We start from the raw sequence: 21,394 nt of genomic DNA, 5'->3' as shown, positions 1-21,394 counted from the left end.
TTCCAATGAACACCCAGGATTGATCTCTTTTAGGATGGATTGATTGGATCTCCTTGCAGTCCAAGGGACTCTCAAGAGTCTTCTCCAACACCACAGTTCAAAAGCATCAATTCTGTGGTGCTCAGCTTTCTTCACCGTCCAACTCTCACATCCATACATGACCACTGGAAAAACCATAGCCTTGACTAGATGGACTTTTGCTGGCAAAGTAATGTCTCTGCTTTTAAATATGCTATCTAGGTTGGCCATAACCTTCCTTCCAAGGAGTAGACATCTCTTAATTTCATGGCTGCAATCACCATCAGCAGTGATTTTGGAGCCCAAAAAAATAAAGTCAGCCACTGTTTCCACTGTTTCCCCATCTATTTCCCAAGAAGTGATGGGACCAGATGCCACGATCTTAGTTTTCCGAACGTTGAGCTTTAAGCCAACCTTTTCACTCTCCTCTTTCACCTTCATCAAGAGGCTCTTTAGTTCTTCTTCACTTTCTGCCATAAAGGTGGTGTCATCCGCATATCTGAGGTTATTGATATTTCTCCCGCCAATCTTGATTCCAGCTTGTGTAACTTCCAGTCCAGCGTTTCTCATGATGTACTCTGCATATAAGTTAAATAAGCAGGGTGACAATATACAGAAAAACACAACACACATACACAAATAAAATAATTCTGCACCCTTCTCTATTGTAATAATTTTGCATCTTTTTCACTTTATTTTCAGAGCTTACATGTCTAAAAATCTATTCTTTAATTCACCTTGCTTTATAATAATACAATTTTATTTGGAATAAGAACTAGCATAGCTATGGAATCCATTAAGCATATAATTAAATGGTTATTATGAATTGAATGAGGCTTGTGGAATTGTATATAATTGTATATAATATGTTAATATTTCTTTTAAAAACACTTGTCTTTACATTAATCTGAACTTAATACCAAATGTGTTGATAAGGAAAAATACTACATTTTTAGGTGTTATTACCAAATTAACCCATAAGGAAAAATAGTATATTCTTAGAGCTCCAAAATACACATCAGTCAAATAAAGCAGATTCCACTATAGCTGTATCTTTAGTTCATTGGTGGAAATTACTTTTTTTTTTAAGAAAAGAACCACTTATTTGTTTATGCCTTTCAGAGTTTTTGGCACATTATACTGTGTGTGTGTATTTGTCAGAAAAGTAAGGGTCATTTATTCTTGTTTATGAAAGCAGAGAATCAGAATCCTGGTATTTTGACTTGAATGGGCCTTGATAAAGAGACTTCCTTATTCATTTAGGATAAGAAAATCAGTTCTTTGGGGACTTTACTCTTTTCCTAAGTATAATAATAATTTCTCAGGTAAAACTGCAAAACCCTAAGAAAGTAACAGGCCCATACTTATATTTACTGAACTGTGAGTAACCCAGGAATGTTGTGGATGTGAAATTATGCAGGTTACTGGGAAATCTTCCTTTGAGCCTTTCAACCTTGCCGTGTGTGGCCTTGATCAAATTACTCCACCTCTCCAAACTGTTTCCTCATGTTAAGGATAGCAACACCTCTCAGAATTGCTGGGAGAACTCTTATCAGTTAATGATTTTGAAGTATCAGCACAGTTCTTGACAGTGGTGAGTGGTAGGTAGTTATTGCTGGGAATTATATAGCAGTGCAGAATGTGTGGATAAGCTTTGATGTCATGTAAACCCTAGCTTTGAAATTCAGCTGGTTTCTTGCTGTGTAAGTAACAGCAAGTAATTCAATTTGTCTATCCCCCATTTAATTTGTGAAATAGGGATTGTAGGGACAATTCCAGAAGATTATTTTGAGGATTAAATGAGGGAGTGTGAGCCTGGCACATAGAAGTTTCTTAATAGATAACAGGTGATAGCCATTATTGTTTTTATTGTATTTGATTGCTACCACTTTTTAAGCTAAATTAAAAAAAAAACATATATGTGAAAATATGTTTCATATGCATGTGTCTACTTGAGTTTAGATTTGAGGGTTCTCCCCCTGATCTTTTAGCAGCTGTCTCACTTTAAAATTTATTTTCAAAAGCTTTCTGATTTATACACAAGCCAATGTGTATTTCCATTGGAAGATTTTGGGAATCTGAAAACAGAGTGATGATGAAATGAGCATTCATCTGGCTGCTTTATGAACACAATGTTGAAGAGAAAGCAGGCAGTTCAAACTGTAGCAGATAGCAGACACGTGCTGCAAGACTTCAATAATGCATATAAGTGATGTCAGACTCAGGCATGCAAAAGGTATAAACACAAAGGAAAATCATAATGGGCTTTTCAGGAAGGGGGTTGTTGCTTCCTGATGTGCTAACCTGGATTCTGTTTTATGTTTTGGTGCCAGCATAAAGATAGCTGGCAGAGACACTGTTGAATTTTTCCATTGCCAATTTGTATTGTAATCTAATAATTGTGTTTTGCTCTTCTCTACTTTACTCTTAATATTCTGTGAACTTTGGGGAAGTAAGCTACTTTAGTTAAGCAATGTCTTTAATCACTTAATTTAATTTATGTAATTAATTCATTCAGCAGCCACAAATCACAGTTCCACTCACAGCATCCTTGCTTAGAATATTGAGAACTGTGGTCATCAATTGGCCTTTCAGAACGGGAGCTTAAGGAAAGGGGAAAGGGACAGTTTCCATTCTCTTATTCTTAAGCTTCCTTTTCTCCCCCTATAAACTGATGCTGAAAATGTCCAGTTTGTTCTCTCTCCATGGCCTCATCTTGCCCCCATCCTATGTGCTGTAGTCGCACTGGTCTTCCTTCAGTCTTTGAAAAGGTCATGTTGTTGGATGGACCTAGAGAGTGTCATACTGAGTGAAGTAAGTCAGACAAAGAAGGAGAAATATCATGTGACATGCCTTATATGTGATATCTAAAAAGTCTCTTCCAAACCAGAAAGAGACTCACAGACTTAGAAATGAACTTATGGTTGCTAGGGTGGGGATGGAGAGGGATAGGGACTTTGAGAAGTTCATGTACCCACTGCCATACTTAAAATGGATAGCCAACAAGGACCTATTGTATAGCACATGGAACTCTGCTCAATGTTATGTGCCAGCCTGGATGGGAGGAGGGTTTACAGGGGGAAATGGATACATATATATGTATGGCTGGGGCTTTCCTGGTGGCTCAGACGGTAAAGAATCTGCCTGCAATGCGGGAGACTGGGTTCGATCCCTGGGTTGGGAAAATCCCCTGGAGGAGGGCATGTCAACCCACTCCAGTATTCTTGCCTGGAGAATCCCCATAGACAGAGGAACGTGGTCGCAAAGAGTCGGACACAACTGAGCGACTAAGCTCACATATATGTATGGCTGAGTCCCTTTGTTGCTCACCTGAAACTACCACAGCATTATTAACCGGCTATACCCCAATACAAAATAAAAAGTTTAAAGTTTGGGGAGGGGGAAAGGAGAAAATAAATGAATAAAACAAATTGCAGAAAAAGAAAAGGTCATGTTGCTTCCCATGTGATGGCCTCTCCACAGCTCTTGACTATCTGGAAAGAGCTCTCTCTCCTCTTCCATCCCCTCCCCCATCCCTAGTCATCCTTCAAGATTTAGTCCACACACCAACTCCTTGAGGAAGCTTTCTCTTATTCTCTGACCTGGGTCATGTCCCCAGCTCAGCCATTTCCTTACCACCTTCTCTTTTGCCTTAGTAGCATGTATCATAATAACAACTAAAGAATTTATGTTTGTTATTTTATGTTTCTCTCTCTTTCTAAAATAGAAGCTCTGCAAGAAAGAGCAGGAGCTATGTTTGCCTTGTTCACATATGTTTCCCAGTGCCTGATGCCATATGATAACATAACAGGCAAAAATGCTGAGGTATTATATGGATACAAAATTGACATTAACGTGCTTTACAATTTTATTTATTGCTTTTTTTTTTTTTTTTAGTGTTTTCTTCAAAGGTGTGGTTTAGAGGAAAGAAGGACATATGTAACTTTCAAGGTCTAACACTATTCTCCTTTGGTTGTATCTTCTTATTACAGTAGATTACTGTGAGTGAAGAGGTACTGGCTATGAAAGGGTGCATGTATGTGATGGCCTTAAGGCTAAGCCGTGACAGTCATCTTATCTCCCTTGCTCCACTCTGTAAGTTTCTTTCTTGATCAGCTTGGGGAGATCTATGTTCCATTATGACAAAGGCTTGTGCTGTGAGGAAGATTTCCTTTACATAGGAAAATAGCCTGTCACCTGTGAATGTTGGTGACACATGGATGGACCAGAACCTAGAGTTCAGCTAAAGTGGCATATCTGGCAAATGTTACAATATTGGGAAGGCAAAGAATAATGACTTGGAGGGCCAGAGTGATGGGAGCATCAGGTGGGTCCAGGGACCTGAGAGTGAGTGGAGGTAAGGGTTAAACAGACTTGGGATGAAAACAAAAATACTGACATTGTTGAGAAGACTTGTTCATGGGCTGTCACCATCTTTCATGCCAACAATAGGAAACATATTCATCTTTTCTAGCCTACTTTTTCTAATCTCCTGATGGTGAGTGAGGCTGCCTTGGGCCTGTTGGCCACCTATTAATCAGTGAGGACCCTGGCATTTTCACAGTGTTATTTGAGGGAGGCAGTGTATTGTAAAAGAGCTTGGGTTTGGCTATATTCAGATCTGACTTTAATCCTGGCTGTTATTACTTCCTCTCTGTGAGTCGCAGTTTTCTCATCTGTGAAAAGTGAAGAGTTAGTCACTTCAGTTGTGTCCAGCTCTTTTCAACCCCATGGACTGTAGCCCGTCAGCCTTTGCTGTCCATGAAATTCTCCAGGCAGGAATACTGGAGTGGTTAGCCATTCCCTTCTCCAGGGGGCTTCCCTGACCCAGAGATTGAACCTGGGTCTCCTGCATTGCAGGCAGATTCTTTACCATCAGAGCCACCAGGAAAGCCCTTCCTCATCTGTAAAATGGACTTAAAAACACCCTTGACCTCAGTTTTAGAGCATAGTTTAGAGCATTCATTAGAGACTATTTTTTAAAGCATTTACTATGGTTCCTGGTACAGAGTAGGCATTCCATACCTGCTTGCTATTGTTGTTTGCTAGGACATACCCAGAAATCCACAATGATTTGTCTTAAGACGTGACTGGGTTTGCATTTCCAGTAGAGCCTGGACAGGGTGGTGGCGGTTCTGGAATGCCAAGCTTGCTTGTGGTCACTCAGTCTATTCCAGAATCAGTCCAAAGTTCTGAAGCTTCATGGCAAACTAAGTCTCAGTTAAGAGAACAGTGGAAAGGAAATTACAGCCACCAAGTGTAGCATGGAGCTTAAATCTAGTCTGCCCCACTTCACAGCAAAGCATGTGACAAATGAGGCATCTCATCTTGCTTTCCTGGAAGTTTTGCTGTAATCCTGGAAGTTTTGCTGTAAATAGATGGTCTTGTAGCGTTTGATTGCACTCACCCAATTCAGCCAGCACTTCAAAGTTGCAACAACAGCCCAACGGGCACACAGTTTTATGAATCCCATTTCTCCACTGAAAAACAACACATCTGACTAGAGATTCTCCCACCACAACTGCTTCCCAGAGTAAGATAGCAGCACCAGCTAAATTGGCGACTGTATCTATTTTTGCTTTAGAAGTAGGGTCTGAAAATAACCTCTGGATTGATAACCACATTTGGGGGTTTTCATGAAAGCAATTTGATATATGAAAAAGTTTTAGTACTTGTTTACAATTTGAAATCACAAATCCACAAACTCCATTCTGGATTGGCTAGGATGCCATGAGTCTATTTCAGTAACTTAAATGAAGGCTGTATCTGATTAATGATAACAGTAAATTAGAATTCCCCATATGGTGGCCACTCTTCTCTGAGCAAATCAAACAGAAAGCCCCCTTCTCTGTGATAACAGCTTATTGACATCAGCCCACTGTGTGTGTGACTGTGTGTGTGTGTGTGTGTGTGTGTGTGTGTGTGTACTCACAGAACTCTTTCTTTGGAATTCTCCCATGGAAAAGCAAAGGAAGGAAGTGAGGGGAGGATGGGGCGATTGCATCCTGTGCTTGACAGAGGCGTGGCCACGGCTGCCTCTGCCTCAGGGACACTGGTACATGATTGTTTTTTCACTTTGGATGCCTGCACAGTGATAAGTCTTGATGAAAGGGCAGGGGCAGCTCTCAGTTCATAGCTGGACAGAAGTCTCCTTAGCGGCTTGCCTGAGTCCCACTCAGTATTTCATTTCTAGAACTTCAGGGGAAGAGGAGCAGCAAGAGCTTCAGGAGTGGACCGCAGCTCTCTCCCCACCACATTAGGACTCCAGACCCTCTTAGACTTCGGTTCCGGCCACTCCTATGAATGAAATTGCCAATGGGTAGGGTAGGTGCATTGTTTTAAGGAAAATGAAATGTTTCTTCCCGCTGCTTCCTAAATCTGATTTGAAATGATGGATTCTGCCCTGGTGAAAGCAGAGATGAACTCTTTGGAATTTTTTGAGGTAAGGTATTAGAAAGTTCTGTGAAATGAATTCCACTCTCTGATTTCCATGTCCAACTGCTTGGGATTTGCAGTTCTCTCTGCCTTTTTCTTTGAAAAATTCTTAATATTGTCCTCTCTCAGCTTGGTTAGGAACAATTATTGACAAATTGTCTGGTGCATTTATCACGTTTAGTCATTTGACATCTCGACATAAGAGATCAGTGCTGGGATTAAAGCTTTTGTGAAACTTTTACAAACATCTATACAGTCCCCTCACTGTGAATTTCTAGAGTTTCACTGGTTTTAGATGAATTATTTTACTGTGACGTTAAGTACAGGTTCTAACTACAAGAATGCTTTGAAAATGGCATTAGACTGAGTCAAAATAGATTTCATGACAGGTCATCTGCCTCTGGAATAATAGTGTTTTTGATGGATTTAAAAACTGTTCTCTCTGGGGATGAGATGTTAAAACCGATTTATTTGTAATGTAATATGTTGTGGAAAAGTATTCATTCATATGAATTCACATTCTAGCGAGTAATAATTTAGCAATCTTACAAGAAAATTTTAACTCAAGAATAAAACCATGTTTTTAAAAAATATTTTCTTGTGGCATCTGTGGCAAACTGGCCCAGTTTTCTATAGACCTTCTGAATCTGCTTTGTTTAGAAACTGTGATGAAGGCAGGGCAAAATTTGAATTCTACTTTAATTTTTTCAAATTAGTATTTTCAAATGAAAAAAATTATTTTTTTGGCCATGAACCAAAAATGGTTCTCAAAGGGGTTTGGGGATGTTATTTTTTATTGGCATATAGCATACTTGGCATTTAGTGCCTGAGAGCCAGGGATCCTTAACTATTTCTATAATGTACTGGACAGATACTTACAAAGAATTATCCACTAGAATGCCAAGAGCATCCTTATTGAATAACATGCTCAGTTTAACGAAAAGGAAATTGATGATGTAGTAAAGATTCAGGTGAGCAATCTAGTTTCTGGGAAGGTTATCAATCTTCTGATAAAGCCATTTTGGGACAGGACCCAAGGGAGTAGCCCCTTTCTCAAAATTATTCTTTAGAATCAATAGCAATAACTGCTCCAGAAAGATTGTTCCCACGTGTTTCTAATTCATATTTTCAGAACTCGTTTGGATTAACTCCGACAAGTAACTGGTTCACTTCAGTAAGGGCAATAGCCTTCTTTAAATAAAGTTATCTATTACAGTTTCCAGTCCTTATTACAAGTTCTTTTTACTGAACTTCTTAAGATCAAAGTAGTAATTTACCCTGAACCAAAGGATGGTTTGGTACTAAACATTATATTTTATGATGGTACATTTCCCAGGATCTTCAGTTATCATGTCCAGTGTAAAAGAGACATCCTGGAGGATCTAGAGGTTGCTTTTAAACTTCATTTAGTATTAGAAGGAATTATCTATGAGTGAGAGCTTAGTGTATTCATAAAAAATAATCAGAGGAAAGAAAAGGAGGATATATAGTCAAAACAGTGCAATTTCTGGTGACTTTTTATGCACACAGTGGGTGACAGAGATTCCTAAGTTGAAACTGTATTCAGTCTTGGATTTACTGTGTATAGAGATGAGGGTGCCTCTGCCTGTTTCTTTCTTTTTTTTTTAATACTTAATTGGCTGTGCTGGGTCTTTTAGTTGTAGCCTGTGGGAACTAGTTCCCTAATCAGAGATCAAACATGGACCCCTTGCATTGAGAGTACAGAATCTTAGCCACTGGGCCACCAGGGAAGTCCCTACATTTTTTTTTTAGCCAGGCTTAAAGCTCATTGAAAGACCTTTCAGCTTTGAGTGACCCTCTTTCCAAGAACTAGGCAGATACTCTGTGTGGGAGAATGTGCTACATGGCATAGTACATGGCGTAATGTACTATTAATATCACTGTACCTATGGCCTGCACTTTTGCTGCCTGATTGTTTGGCATCCTTTACCTAAGAAAGAAAAATTTCCAAAAACATATAAATAAGTATGATTTTTTTAAAGTGTATTTTTTAAAAATCAGGATAAAATAGTTTCTTTAAAGGAAATACATTTAAAAAGTTAAAACTAAGTAAAGAAGTTTGGAAATTGTGCTTTCTGAGTATTAAAGACATAGCTCTTTTAAAAAAGATGAAATAGTTTCTTTAAAGGAAATACATTTAAAAAGTTAAAACTAAGTAAAGAAGTTTGGAAATTGTGCTTTCTGAGTATTAAAGACATAGCTTTTTTTAAAAAGGATGAAATAGTTTCTTTAAAGGAAATACATTTAAAAAGTTAAAACTAAGTAAAGAAGTTTGGAAATTGTGCTTTCTGAGTATTAAAGACATAGCTCTTTTTAAAAAGGATGAAATAGATTTAAAAACCTAGACATGTAGCTCCTAGTATGTACCAGGTTCACATTCTGTACATATGTCCTCCCTACAGTGTTCAGAGCTAGGAGTGCTACTATCATTTTATGGAAGAAAGAAATGGAGTATTTGCAGTTTTAAGACTTGCCCAAGGTCATACAGTAAATGGGAAAAATGGGCTTTAAACTTAGGTCTGCTGTTTTATGAAGTTCTAGGATCTTAGCATCACCTAGCAGCCACAGCCTGGTAACATGGTTATCAAGCAGTATACTACTTTTTTTTGCACCTGTAATAAATGGTATGTACCTAAAAACAAAAAGCATATTTCTGTTGGTGAATAGAGTGTCCTTGTGGACTAACTGCTAGTGACATATAAAATATGCTGCATTAAGGGTTTTATTGAATGACTAAGTGATGGAGAATCAGAACTTTCTGTGTTGGCTGATTAAGGTTGAATGTGGGGATAGTTGAATTTTCAGGAGTTGTTTGAATAAAGAGGGGGAAAAGAGGAGAATGGTGGACTTAGAGAGGGTGATGGTTGGGTTTGGAGAGAGTTTAGAGGCAGATGAGTCACCTCCCAGGGTCACTGGATTGAAGAGTCTGGAATTGGCTCAGAGCCTTGTGCACTAAGGGTGGATATTTATGGCTTCGGCGGCTCTGTCTGCACAGGAAAGATGGCGATGGGAGGAGGGTCATGTTTAGGTTATGGCTCCAAGGCTTGTGCTGGGCCTGGGCCTGAAGCGTCATGGTGCACCATCCTCTCTATCCTTGTACAATGTACTCTGTACACTTCAGCCAGAAGGATTTTTTTTTTTTTATTAGATACAGATCATGTCACTTCCCTGCTTTGAATTCTCCATTGACTTTCCATTATCCTCCAAGTGAAATCCAGACTCTTCTCTGTGGTCTAGATAGATGGTGTGGTATAGCATTGAGAAGTGTGGCTTCTGGAGCAAGACAGCCTGGGTTCATGCTGCACGTACTAGTTTTGGGATTTGTAGGGCGTTTCTTAACTTCTTTGTGCCTTAGTTCCCCCATTGTTAAAAATCTCATAATGATACCTCAAAGGATTGTTAGAGGTTGCAATGAGTTAATAAAGACAGCACAGTGGAACAGTGCCCAGTGCAAGGTAAGCTCTCTAGTGTTTATTACCGTTCATGTCTGCAAGCTGGCCCTGCCTTCCTCTCCCATCTCATCTTCTGCTGCCCTCTGCCCCATCATTCACCCTGCATCGCTTTTTTGTTCCTGGGAGCATGGAGGGCTTGTCCTGTTTCAGGGTGCCTGGATTTTCCTTTGTTGCCTTTTCCCAAATCTCCCAGTTGAAAACATTCTCACTTCGTTCATGGCCCTGTTCAAAGGTTTCCCTCAACAGCCTATGGAAAATAGTATTCTTCCAGCAACCTCACTCCCCTCCTGCTCCTTGGCTGTATTTCTTTAAGTCATGTTATCACCACCTGAATTTATGTTATATCTACTACATTACCTGGCATGCACATTATTTTGTGTTTGATTATTCATCGCTTTCCCCACTGGACCAAAGTCTCCACAAGGACAGGGACTTTGACTCTCCTATTCCCCCTCAAATCCCTGTCACTTAGAATACGGCCTGCCAGAGAGGGTTTGCTCAGTAAACATGTGTTGAATTAATTTTGAATTTCATTTCCACCATCACTTCTGGATTTGTTTTCTTTCTGTTTTTAGGCCTTAAAGTCTCCCTTCTAACTCTTGTTAGCCTGTCATCATTTTGCCTCAAATTATGGACCTTTAGAAAAATATCATTTACCTACTCTTTCTCATGAAAGTTCTTTAATAATAGGAAGTCTTGTTTTAACCTGTCAGCTTTGGTACCAGGAAGGGGATTGTGGTAGTTCAGTGTCATTGTTGCATAATATTCCTAAAGTGGATCTTGTGCCAACAAGATACCATATGTTGACCATGCTTGACCCTTTAAAGGAGCCTAGGCTCACATTCTCATTGTAAAAGTGTAATTGCTGGAGGAAATATAGCATGCAAACCGTTGGGGAAAATTATGTACTGACAGCAATGTATACTTCATTTTGAAGTCTCAAATTTTACAAAGAGCTCCTAATACCTGCTTATATTTCTAACATGAAATTGACTGAAACTATTAAAAATTGCATATTTTTTTCACAATGATATTTATTATAAATTTTTATAATGGCCTAGTAAAATAGAGTATTTGATGTAAGTAAGATTTTAGTGATTTTTCCATTTGATGTATTATCAAGGAATTTGAGTTTCCTATAAGAAAACATTCAGCTGACGAAAAAGATAAATCTTAATTTAGAAATGCTCTGAAAGTCTTCATCAGGAAAAAATCTTGTTTAATATGTTTCAAAGACCTTTACGAGAAATTGATCATGTGTTCTGAGGAAAGCTAATTCATCTTTTTGTGCATTGGTGTGACAGACTGTAACATATAAACAGAGTTGAATGTCAACTAGGCGTATGAGTGTGATTGAATTAATACAAAATTATTGTTATAAAGATTGAGAGTTTAAATAAATTAATCTTGTTAAGTTAGTGTAATAGAACTTAGCAATATTGTCCTTGTTTTTCTCTATTTTGAAAAAGAGATCTCTTTAAAAAAGGTTTTATGCATTCCTTGGTGAGAATTTTATTTCCTCCTTTGTATATTTTAACAGTATAATGCTGATATTCACTTAATGCTATATCATCATAATTAAAAGAATATATGAAGACATCTCTTATTCAGCTAAATATGAGCACCTACTATGTGCCAGATATTGTTCCAGTTACTTAATATACATCAGTGAACAGAATAGACAAAAGTTCTTGACCTCTTGGGGTTTACCTTTTGGAGAGAAAGACAATATACAAATATAAGTAGATTATATAGTGTGTTAGGTAGTGATAGGGTTTTGGAAAAGAAATTGAGTAGGGTAAGGTACTCCAGGAATGCTAGAGGCAGTCAGGGTAGATTTCATTGAGATGGTTATGTGCAAGCAAAAAAGAAAAATGATTTAAGGAGAGGACTGATCCGTAAGGATATATGGGGGGAAAGTTTCAGACAAATAGATCCTGAGGCAGAATCCTGAACAGAACTTTGAGGATATTGTAGAGGAGGAAAAAAAAACTTTCCTCTATTCTCTTAGGTTTGGCTACCAGGCCTGCAAATTAGACTGACAGAATACAGATGAAGAGGAAAAAGGATATACAAATTTTAATAACTGTTAAAATTTTTATTTCTACTTACACGAAGCCTTCTTCTATATGAAGACCAAAAAGAGTGATTAAACTTGGGCTTATATGCTACTTTAACAAAGGGCAATAAATTGTGGAGAAGGAACTAGACAAAGGGAGTAGGGGTTGGCTTCTAGGGGTGGTAAATTGTGGGAAGGTAAATATATGGGGGGAACTGCTAGAAGACAAGGGTTTTTTTTTAGGAAGGTTTGTTATGCAGACTGAAGCTAGTTCCTTCTCCTTTGGTGAGTAGTGATTGAGTCATTTTACTCCTTCTAGTATGGAGGAGGGAGACTTTGCAGATGAAAATTAGGGTCTTGCTTTTAGATTTAAAGAAGAGAACAGAAAACGAATTACTTTCAACTCAAAGTGGCATATTTTGGCATGGTGTACTCGGATCCCCTTCACTATCAGGGAGTCCGTTGTGGCTGGAGTGGATATAGTGGGGACAGGGGCAGAGTAGGGAAAGATGAACTCGGAGCTGTGATTTTTTGAGGGGTGGAGACTGGGGCTGCCAGGTCCTGTAGGACACTGTTCACCTCTCTAAAGACTTTGAATTTTACTCTGAAAGAAATAAGGATCCATTTTTTAACATGTAAACATTATGTAGGCCTGCATGTCTGACTCTTTGCGACCCCATGGACTGTAGCCCGCCAGGCGCCCCTGTCCATGGGATTCTCCAGGCAAGAATACTGGAGTGGGTTACTGTTTCCTTCTCCAGGGGATCTTCCTCACCCAGGGGTTGAACCTGTGTCTCCTGCATTGGCAGGCGAGTCTTTAACCATTGCACCACCTGGGATGCCTGTGTTTAAAATGAATTCTTCTATAAACCCTCTCTGACTGAAACTCTTGGGAGGTATTACTGAAATGAGTCCAAGTACTTCTTCTCACTGATCTGTTGGTGGTTCCCTCACTCCTTGCTCGTCAAAATGAGGGTTTAACTGACTAGTTTAGGATAAGGTATTTTATATAGGAAGTTGCTTAGCAGGGCCTCCAGCCTCTGCCCAGCATGTCTGGAGGTCTGAATGTTGAGGAGACCTCAGGGGTATGGTAGGACTTGGTTATAAATTGTGTCACCCAGCATGGATCTACTGAAACATATAATTTGGATTGAGCTCTACCACTCCTGGTGAAGCCTCCTGTAGAGACAACAGTAACACACCTCTCTCATGCTATGGGTGTGTATGGCACTGAATCAGTATATGCACCCCACTCCACTCCCCCATCCCCATGCCAAATGCTCCCTTGTTCCCTTGCAGGCAGTGAGACACGAACTTCAGTGCAAACATCCCCAAGGGCAGACTTTTCCCTCTTGCAAACGTATCTTCTCAGCCCCTGTTGCTTTTCCTGTCCTGTAATGTGCTACTGTCTCTTTCTCTCATCTACAGCACATTATAATCAGCAAAACTTTCTGCTCTCTCTAAGAAAAATGCCATTCAAGTGGTTCCAAAGCCATAGTCACTAGTGGGGACATTATCATTTGATAACATGGTGTCATCATTGCAATCTCTAAATATGTCTGATATACACTCTCTTTTTTATTTTTTACCCACTCAGAGAGGGTGTTCGGGTACAGAATTGGGAATCTAGGGACATCGGGTTAAAAACAGATGTAAAGTGTGCCGATTCATGAGGCAGTTTGTTAGGGAATTCTCATAGCACTTAATGAGATTGGCGCTCTCTTTGGTACAATCAGTGGTGAAGAGTCACCCCTTCCCTGCAGTTTAGTTCAAATCTCAGTCATTATCAGAATTTTCCTCTCACATAACTTGCCTAGTACTCGCAGGTAAATTTGCAGAGTTTTAACAGTCACGCAGCCCCTGTGAAGGTGTGTTTTTGCCCAGGTCTGGAATGATCATTTTGATTCAAATTATATTAATAGCTTAGGATTGCTCTCTAAATCCCAGATCCTAGACAAGGCATCTAATTTCTGAGTGTAGCTGGAATAAATTGAGGCTCCTTTATGATCTTATCTCAGGATGTAGGGATATTCAATTTGTATCCCAAAGTAATTTTACATCAATTTAGATATTTGTGCCATTTTATGAGAAAATATAGGGAGCAATTGCTTTAGAGCAAAAGAAAATTTGTAAGCATCATTTTTCATCTCTCGCATAGTCTGTCACATGGAATCTTTCTCACAAAATTTCTCATCTTTTTTCAGTTCCCCTAGGTTGGCTGATAGAAGTGTGAGGACTTTGAATACTTTTTTTGTTCCTGTTTTATCTCCAGTACTGTATGGAGGTTTTAGAAATATTAATATAGACATAGAACATGTTCAAATCCAAATTATATTTGGATATGTTTGATATGTCTGGTCATATCTCCTATATATATATATTTATTATCGTCAAAACCTATTCATAGGACATTTTCTGGAATCCAAAAATCATACAGAAAAAATTAATCTTTAAAAGATAACTTTCACATAGATCTCTCTGTGTGAAATATTATGGGGAAGGAAGAGTTTGGTGCATGAAAGACTTTATGCTTATGTTATTTTAGGTCTCAGTAGCATTTTAAAAGAATTTATTTTTTTACATTAATCTTTACAATCATATAGTAAGTTAATATAATTAACGTTCCTTTCCAAGGAAGAAAAGGAGAAGTGGATTGAAATACCTTAATGACTGGCTTAAATGTATAGATCTTCGAAAGTATAGCTGCATATTCATCTCCCAAAGACTTCAAACTTGATAGATCCAGCACCGTATTCATTATACACAGTCACAGGGAATGCTGATCATTCCTCTTTGGTTCTCCTTTAATACTTTATAAAGTATGCACACCTCTATCCTAGGAGTTTTAATATTACATTGTACCTTACATGCCAGTCTTTTCCTACTACACTGCCATCTCCTTAGTACAGGAGATGGCAGGAGATGGGGTGTTGACTTTCATAGTAGTCGGTCAATAAAAACCAAGTGAAGGAAGGAAAGAAAGGAGGAAGGAACAAACTGACAAATGAGAGGGAAGTGATTAATGAGATGTGAATGGCAGATGTGATTGCTCAGTTTCCCTGGAGATTACCATGGAACAAGTTTTTTCCATGTGAGGTATTTTTGTAGTAGTGTTATCAGAATCAACTGAATGAGGTGTTTGCTAAAACTGATATTCCTGCATCCTGACTCAAACCTACTAACTAGAAATCTGTGTTTTGGAGAATCCCAGGGTATTCATTGTGAGCAATGGAGTTAGGCAGTCATTGACCTGGAAGATCAGTTAGCTAAAGGGGAAGATGCAGGCATGCTCAGTCATGTCCGACTCTTTGCAACCCCAAGGACTAGAGCCTGCCAGACTCCTCTGTCCATGACATTTTCAAGGCAAGAATACTGGAGTGGGTTACCATTTCCTCCTCTGGGGATCCTCCCAATCCAGGGATTGAACCCACCTCTCCCGTGGCTCCTGCATTAGCAGGTAGATTCTTTACCCCTGAGCTACTTGGGAAGCAAATGTGTAGGAGATATTGGTAAATCAGCTTATATAGAGATTTTGTTTAAGATAAGGTAAAATCATGTGGTTTTCATTAAGGGAAAGAGACTGTTTCTCATCTAATTAACCAAATCTGAGCAGGTTCTCTGAGCTACTGTACTCTATAATTAATAAAATAGAGAGTTAGTTTTGTGTGGTGTAATCTTATATGCCTGCTCCTTTATTCCTGGGTCCAAATACTTTGTTTTTCCCTTGGATAAGCAGACTTAACATAAGTAGTTCTAGTATTAAAAATGAAATTAACTGGAGTAGCCTTAGAGAGTGCAGCTGTTCTTTGAACAACATGGGTTTGAATTACTCAGGGCTACTAATACTCGATTTTTTTCAGTATAAATACTGTAGTTCCACATGATTCATGGTTGGTTTATTCTGTGGATGCGAAACTACTTGTGGATGAGGAGGAACCCATTGAATATGCAGGGGGCTGACTATAGGTTGTTTTTTGACTGCAGAAAGGGGCTACAATTTGCCTAACCCCTGCTTTTGTTGAAGCGCTCACTGTAATTTTAAAAAACACTAAATGAAATCAGTTTGGGAAAGTATCATGGATTGCTAAAATAAGGCAAGAGTTGACTCATTGGAAAAGACCCTAATGCTGGGAAGGATTGGGGGCAGGGGGAGAAGGGGACGACAGAGGCTGAGATGGTTGGATGGCATCACCAACTTGATGGCCATGGGTTTGGGTAAACTCCAGGAGTTGGTGATGGACAGGGAGGCCTGGCATGCTGTGATTCATGGGGTCAAAAAGAGTCGGACACGACTGAGCGACTGAACTGGACTGAACTGAAAGATTTTCAAGAGTTTTCTTGATTATGATCCCACAATATTCACAAACAGGTATGAAAATTTTATTAGAAGGATTTTAGGGCTTTTGGGTATGTGCTATGCCTTTATATTTAGAGAAAATGTACTGCCAACTAGATTTATAAGAGAACAAAGAATACGTAAGAGACATGAGTGGACAAGCTTTATATAAACTCTGCCAAACAAAATTACATTTAGAGAAGATATTTAGGTACATGCATTAAACATCTCCAGTGTTTTTATGATTATATTCCAGCTAGAAAGTTACCTAAATATCTAGAATATATGCTCCGAGAATATAAACTCCATTGTAACTGTAACAGACACTTTAGTCTTGGTAAGGAAAATAAGAATGTGAATGAGAAAAGGAGCAAGGAAGGCAGTGGTCAAGGAGCGAAAGCAGGAAAATATACCTCATGGAAGCTGATATGTTTCTAGGTTGGGAGGAAGAATCTAATGGTCAAAGTGAGAGAAGGTGCTGATAAAAGTGTTTGAGTCAAGGGCACCACCATTATTGCCTAGAACTCTGGGCAAGAAGGCAAGAAATAGATATGGGTACAGAAAAGATGGCAGTAGGGAGATGGAGAAACCAGGGAGATGGGGCCTCATATCATGCACGGTACCTTGCCCTAAATCAGAGGGTAGAAATTAGAGGATATGAGGACAAATATCCTCAGATATCCTCAGATATCTGTGGGACAGATCTGTACAGTTCTTAAGAGAAATGGAGAAGGGAAGTGGCCAAGTATACACAGAACAATTGATAATTGACTTTAAAGAGCAATGACATTTATTTGATCTATTAGAATCTTTGTTCAATTAATGGAAGAAATAGATGCATATTTTATGTCTATATGATACATCTAGGGAATTTACAATCCTTTCTTTGGTATAGTATTTTATTCTCAATTATTTTTCTTCTTTGGAGTAACAGCGTTTAAGAAGGATTGAATTGCCTAAAATAGATGTTAAATGAGGGTAAAGAAAAACAAGTTACACAATCTGGGAAAATATATTCTGTCCTCAAATATCCATGAAAAGTAGATCTGAGCAGAGAAACACAGTCACTAAGAAGGTGTTCTTTGGCTAGATGAGAACGGATCGCAACCTAACTGAAGGTGTTTACCTACTTTAAAAAGTTTTAGTCTGAAGGACAAATTAAAATAGTCTTCTTGAAACAAAGGCAAAGGATGAGTCATTCTATTTAGTTTTTAGAATGGTGCCACCAAGGCTGGCCAGACTCTGCTGTCTTGCGGCAGTGGGAGCTGGAGCCGTGGAGGTCGTGAACACTACTGTAAAATACTGTGACTCTACTCTGTGACCCGACACTGGTTTATTTCTAGGAATTTTATATCTTCAGTTAAGAGTAGCTGTCACTCAATGGCAAGAGGCTACTATCTGTCAGGGATGATGAATTATCAGAAATATAATCTCATCAGAGAAAAATTTCCATGTAGAATAGTCAGAATATTAACCAACTTGGGTAACTTCTACATGACAGACACTATGCATGGTGGGGAATAAGAGCTTCCCTATGAAGGTTTACATGATTGTTTCTCACTGTGACATTTCAGGCTTAAAAAAAAAAGAGCAGACCCATCAAGCATCTGCTCTGGGCCTTTTCATCCTAATTCTGATTCATTTCTCATCATATATGGGACATTTGAGTTCCTTATGAGTCTGAATGATCATGGTACATTTTCAACATTTTGCTTCCAGAGACTAGCCTTTATTTCTTTAAATATCATAAATTTAACCAAATGGAGTTGTCCATATTGCCTATAAACCAATGATAGGCGTTAAAGTCAGAGATATATGGTTTATGCTAACCCCATGAGCTGGTAGGTGATTTGAGCACCTTACTCTAGGTCTCTTTCTTGGTAAAGGGTCTGAGGAGGAAGCACCCATAACTCGTTCTCCCTTATTTCTGACTTCTGAGACCAAGGGAGGATATTCACGCAGTGCAGTATTTCTACCTCAAAGTGAATATAATAGGCAAAGAAAAAGTTATTAGTGGCTCTTCTTGGAACAGGAGATGCTGGCGCTGGTTCTCTGATGTGATTCTCCTCCAGAGCACGTGTAAAGGGTTGTGTCAAGCCCCAGGAATCACTTCTGTGTGGGGATAAGTCCTCTTACGATAATTCTCATCTCATTACCCCCACCCTTCCCTCTATTTCTGCTCTTCAGTGCTCCATCTCCCTAGGGTTGATATGTCAGAAGTGTGTACTTGGTTTGGCTTAACTGATGGCTTGGGGAGAAAACGTTTAATAATAGCAGAAGTGCCAACCCTCTTACGGTGAGGTCACACTTTAAGAAGTATAATTTTGTGAATGTTGCATTTTATCATTGTGATCCTAAAAGGAGATTTGTTGTTGCCTGTCTTTCCCGAGGCTTCAAGAGGAAACTGACACAACGGTATTTTCAGAAAATTTCTCATGTGCATATCTGTCTGGCATTTTGAACAGCTGAACACCTTCTACTCCCTGTGCCTGTGTTCTGTTCCCCGCAGGGTCCAGCTTCCTGTAGCTGTCCATGTGACCAACAGCTAATACAATACATCTGTTTGTGAGAACATGAGAGTTTCAGTTCCTATGCACACAACTTTGCCCATTAAAGTATGTTTTAGAGAAGAAGCAGCTACCTTTGTTGTCTAAACTGGAGAAGTGATGCAGTCTCAGTGATTCTGGTTCAAGTCAGGCCTCATGGGTCTAAATCAGTGAATGACTCTTAGAATGGTAATTATGTCTCTTAGGAATTGTGTTCGGCCACAAGTAACAGAAACCCAACCACAGGGGCTTAAATAAGTAGGAATTTATTTTTGCCTCAGTAGCAAGAAGTCTGAGGGCCATTCAGGGTTCAAAAGATCATCATGGATGTTTCTAGCTTCTTTCTCTGTCATCCTTAGCTTGTGGCTCTCATCTAAGGAGAGAGGAGGTGGGGGGGAGAGCAAAAAGATTATTGAGTGTCCTCTTATCAATCTTAAAAATAATAGCTCCCCAGAAGTCCCACCCAGTAGAATTCAACCCACATGCACTGGCCACATGCCACCCTTAGCTGCATTTAAGGGTAACTATTTTAACTGGGTACATTGTTACCTTGGGCAGAATTGGGGTTCAGTTGACAAGGAAGAGGCTCAAGGGAGAGGCAGTGAGCAGCATCTGCCCCGAGGAGCCACATGCCATCTTTCAGATCCAGTTTTAGGTGATACTCTAGTGCCTTCTAAATATCAGTGTGGTTGTATTTCTGTGATGAAATGGAGTGGATTGCCTTGTGTTGTTTTTCTGAGAGGAGGTGACACAGCTTCTTGGCCTTTCTCTATAAAGAATCTTTGACTTATGCTATGTTGATTGCAGACAGCAGAAAGGACCACTGCTCCCAGACCTCTTGGACTTCTCAATGTCGTAAAACCAGTGGGCCTCAAGGGCAACCACAGACAGAAATCCCTCAGAGCTGGATTATCTGACCCCTCACCTGGACCACTTTCTTTTATGCTCGTAAGAATTGAGGTTTTTATTCTCAGGACTATTCCCTTAGGACTTTGAACCTGTCCTCTACCTTTCCCGTTTTAGCGGATCACTGACTTCACCCTGTCTGCTTAATTCCAGCTCTCAGTTAAAGTGTATGCCTAATCTTCCCTCCTAGGAAAGAGGTTTGGGGATGAAAATGAGGTGCATCTGACTTTAAGAGCCAGAGTCTCTGCACACACACTTGTGTGCCTGTAAAACTCAGAATGGTCCCTTTGTCACATCCTTAGTTTCATTTCCTATTCCAGGACCTTAGGACCGAGCTTCAAACTAGTGCGATGTGAGCAAGTTAAAGAACATGAATCCCTTCTGCTTTCGTGATGGGGCAGAGCCTGGGGCAGCCAGAGCACCCCTACTGTCAGCTTATGTTGTCAATGTCTCTTTCATGTACCCCAGTGTGTCCTACAAATATGACCATTTTCTTAGTGCCATGGGGTCATAGAGCTTAGAGACAATGCTGCTTTCAGGCCTATCCTTTGGATTCGTCCTTTCTATCCTTCTTCCTCTTTCCTTCTCTTATGTTGTGTCAAGGTAACCCACTGCTGACCATTGTGAACAATTATCTCAGCCAACCTGATGACTTGCTTGGTATTTCCTAAACACTATCCATGGCAAACCTGTGCTGTGTCTTGACTCAGTTTCCTAGCTTAATATCCCCTCTTTTAACTCCATCTTGATTCTCTTATATTCCATCAGCTTAGCTCGTCATCTCTTTTTTTATAAAGGATTTTATAGACAGGAGCTCACCCACTCTCTTTTTATGTGTCATCTCATTGCTGGTTGATGAACAATCATACTCTTTGTTTTTTGCAGTTTTGTCTTTTGGCAGTTTAGTGACCAACCTGGCTAAGCCCAGACGTGCCATTTACTTTCCACCTGCCCACTCTCCTCCCTAGTTCTCCCTTGTAAATGCAAGTCATTAAGTAAGTCATTAACAATCAGTTCAGTTCAGTCACTCAGTCGTGTCCAACTCTTTGTGACCCCATGGACTGCAGCATGCCAGGCTTCCCTGCCATCACGAACTCCCAGAGCTTACTCAGACTCATGTCCATCGAGTCGGTGATGCCAGCCAACCATCTTTTCATACTTTGTCATCCCCTTCTCCTCCTGCTTTAAATCTTGCCCAGCATTAGGGTGTTTCCAATGAGTCAGTTTTTCGCATCAGGTGGCCAAAGTATTGGAGTTTCAGCTTTACCATCAGTCCTCCCAATGAATATTCAGGACTGATTTCCTTTAGGATTGACTGATTGGATCTCCTTGCAGCCCAAGGGACTCTCAAAAGTCTTCTCCAACACCACAGTTCAAAAGCATCAATTCTTTGGTACTCAGCTTTCTTTAGAGTCCAATCCTCATCCATGCATGACTACTGGAAAAACCATAGCTTTGACTAGATGAACCTTTGTTGGCAAAGTGATGTCTCTGCTTTTTAATATGCTGTCTACGTTGGTCATAGCTTTTCTTCCAAGGAACAAGCGTCTTTTAATTTCATGGCTGCACTCACCATCTGCGGTGATTTTGGAACCCAAGAAAATAAAGTCTCTCACTGTTT

At 39.6% G+C, this 21,394-nt stretch overlaps 1 protein-coding gene across 5 annotated transcripts in view; it reads left to right on the top strand.

Annotated features, from left to right (window-relative positions):
* HECW2 (HECT, C2 and WW domain containing E3 ubiquitin protein ligase 2) overlaps positions 1-21,394 on the top strand; it is a 468,609-nt gene that overhangs the window by 285,481 nt on the left and 161,734 nt on the right. Inside the window, exon 1 of one of the 5 annotated variants that reach the window (XM_081581448.1) lies at positions 6,097-6,460. The exons of the other annotated variants lie outside the window; for them this stretch is intronic. The gene's annotated coding sequence lies outside the window, so the exon portion shown is untranslated. Of the gene's footprint in view, positions 1-6,096; positions 6,461-21,394 lie in introns of those variants that run through there. 5 annotated transcript variants of the gene reach the window in all.

Source organism: Giraffa tippelskirchi, chromosome 3 (genome assembly GCF_054371585.1).
Source record: "Giraffa tippelskirchi isolate mGirTip1 chromosome 3, T2T-mGirTip1v1.2.pri, whole genome shotgun sequence".
Classification (NCBI taxonomy): Eukaryota; Metazoa; Chordata; class Mammalia; order Artiodactyla; family Giraffidae; genus Giraffa; species Giraffa tippelskirchi.
Note: the sequence above shows the minus strand (reverse complement) of the source record. Positions and strands in the feature narration are given on the sequence as shown.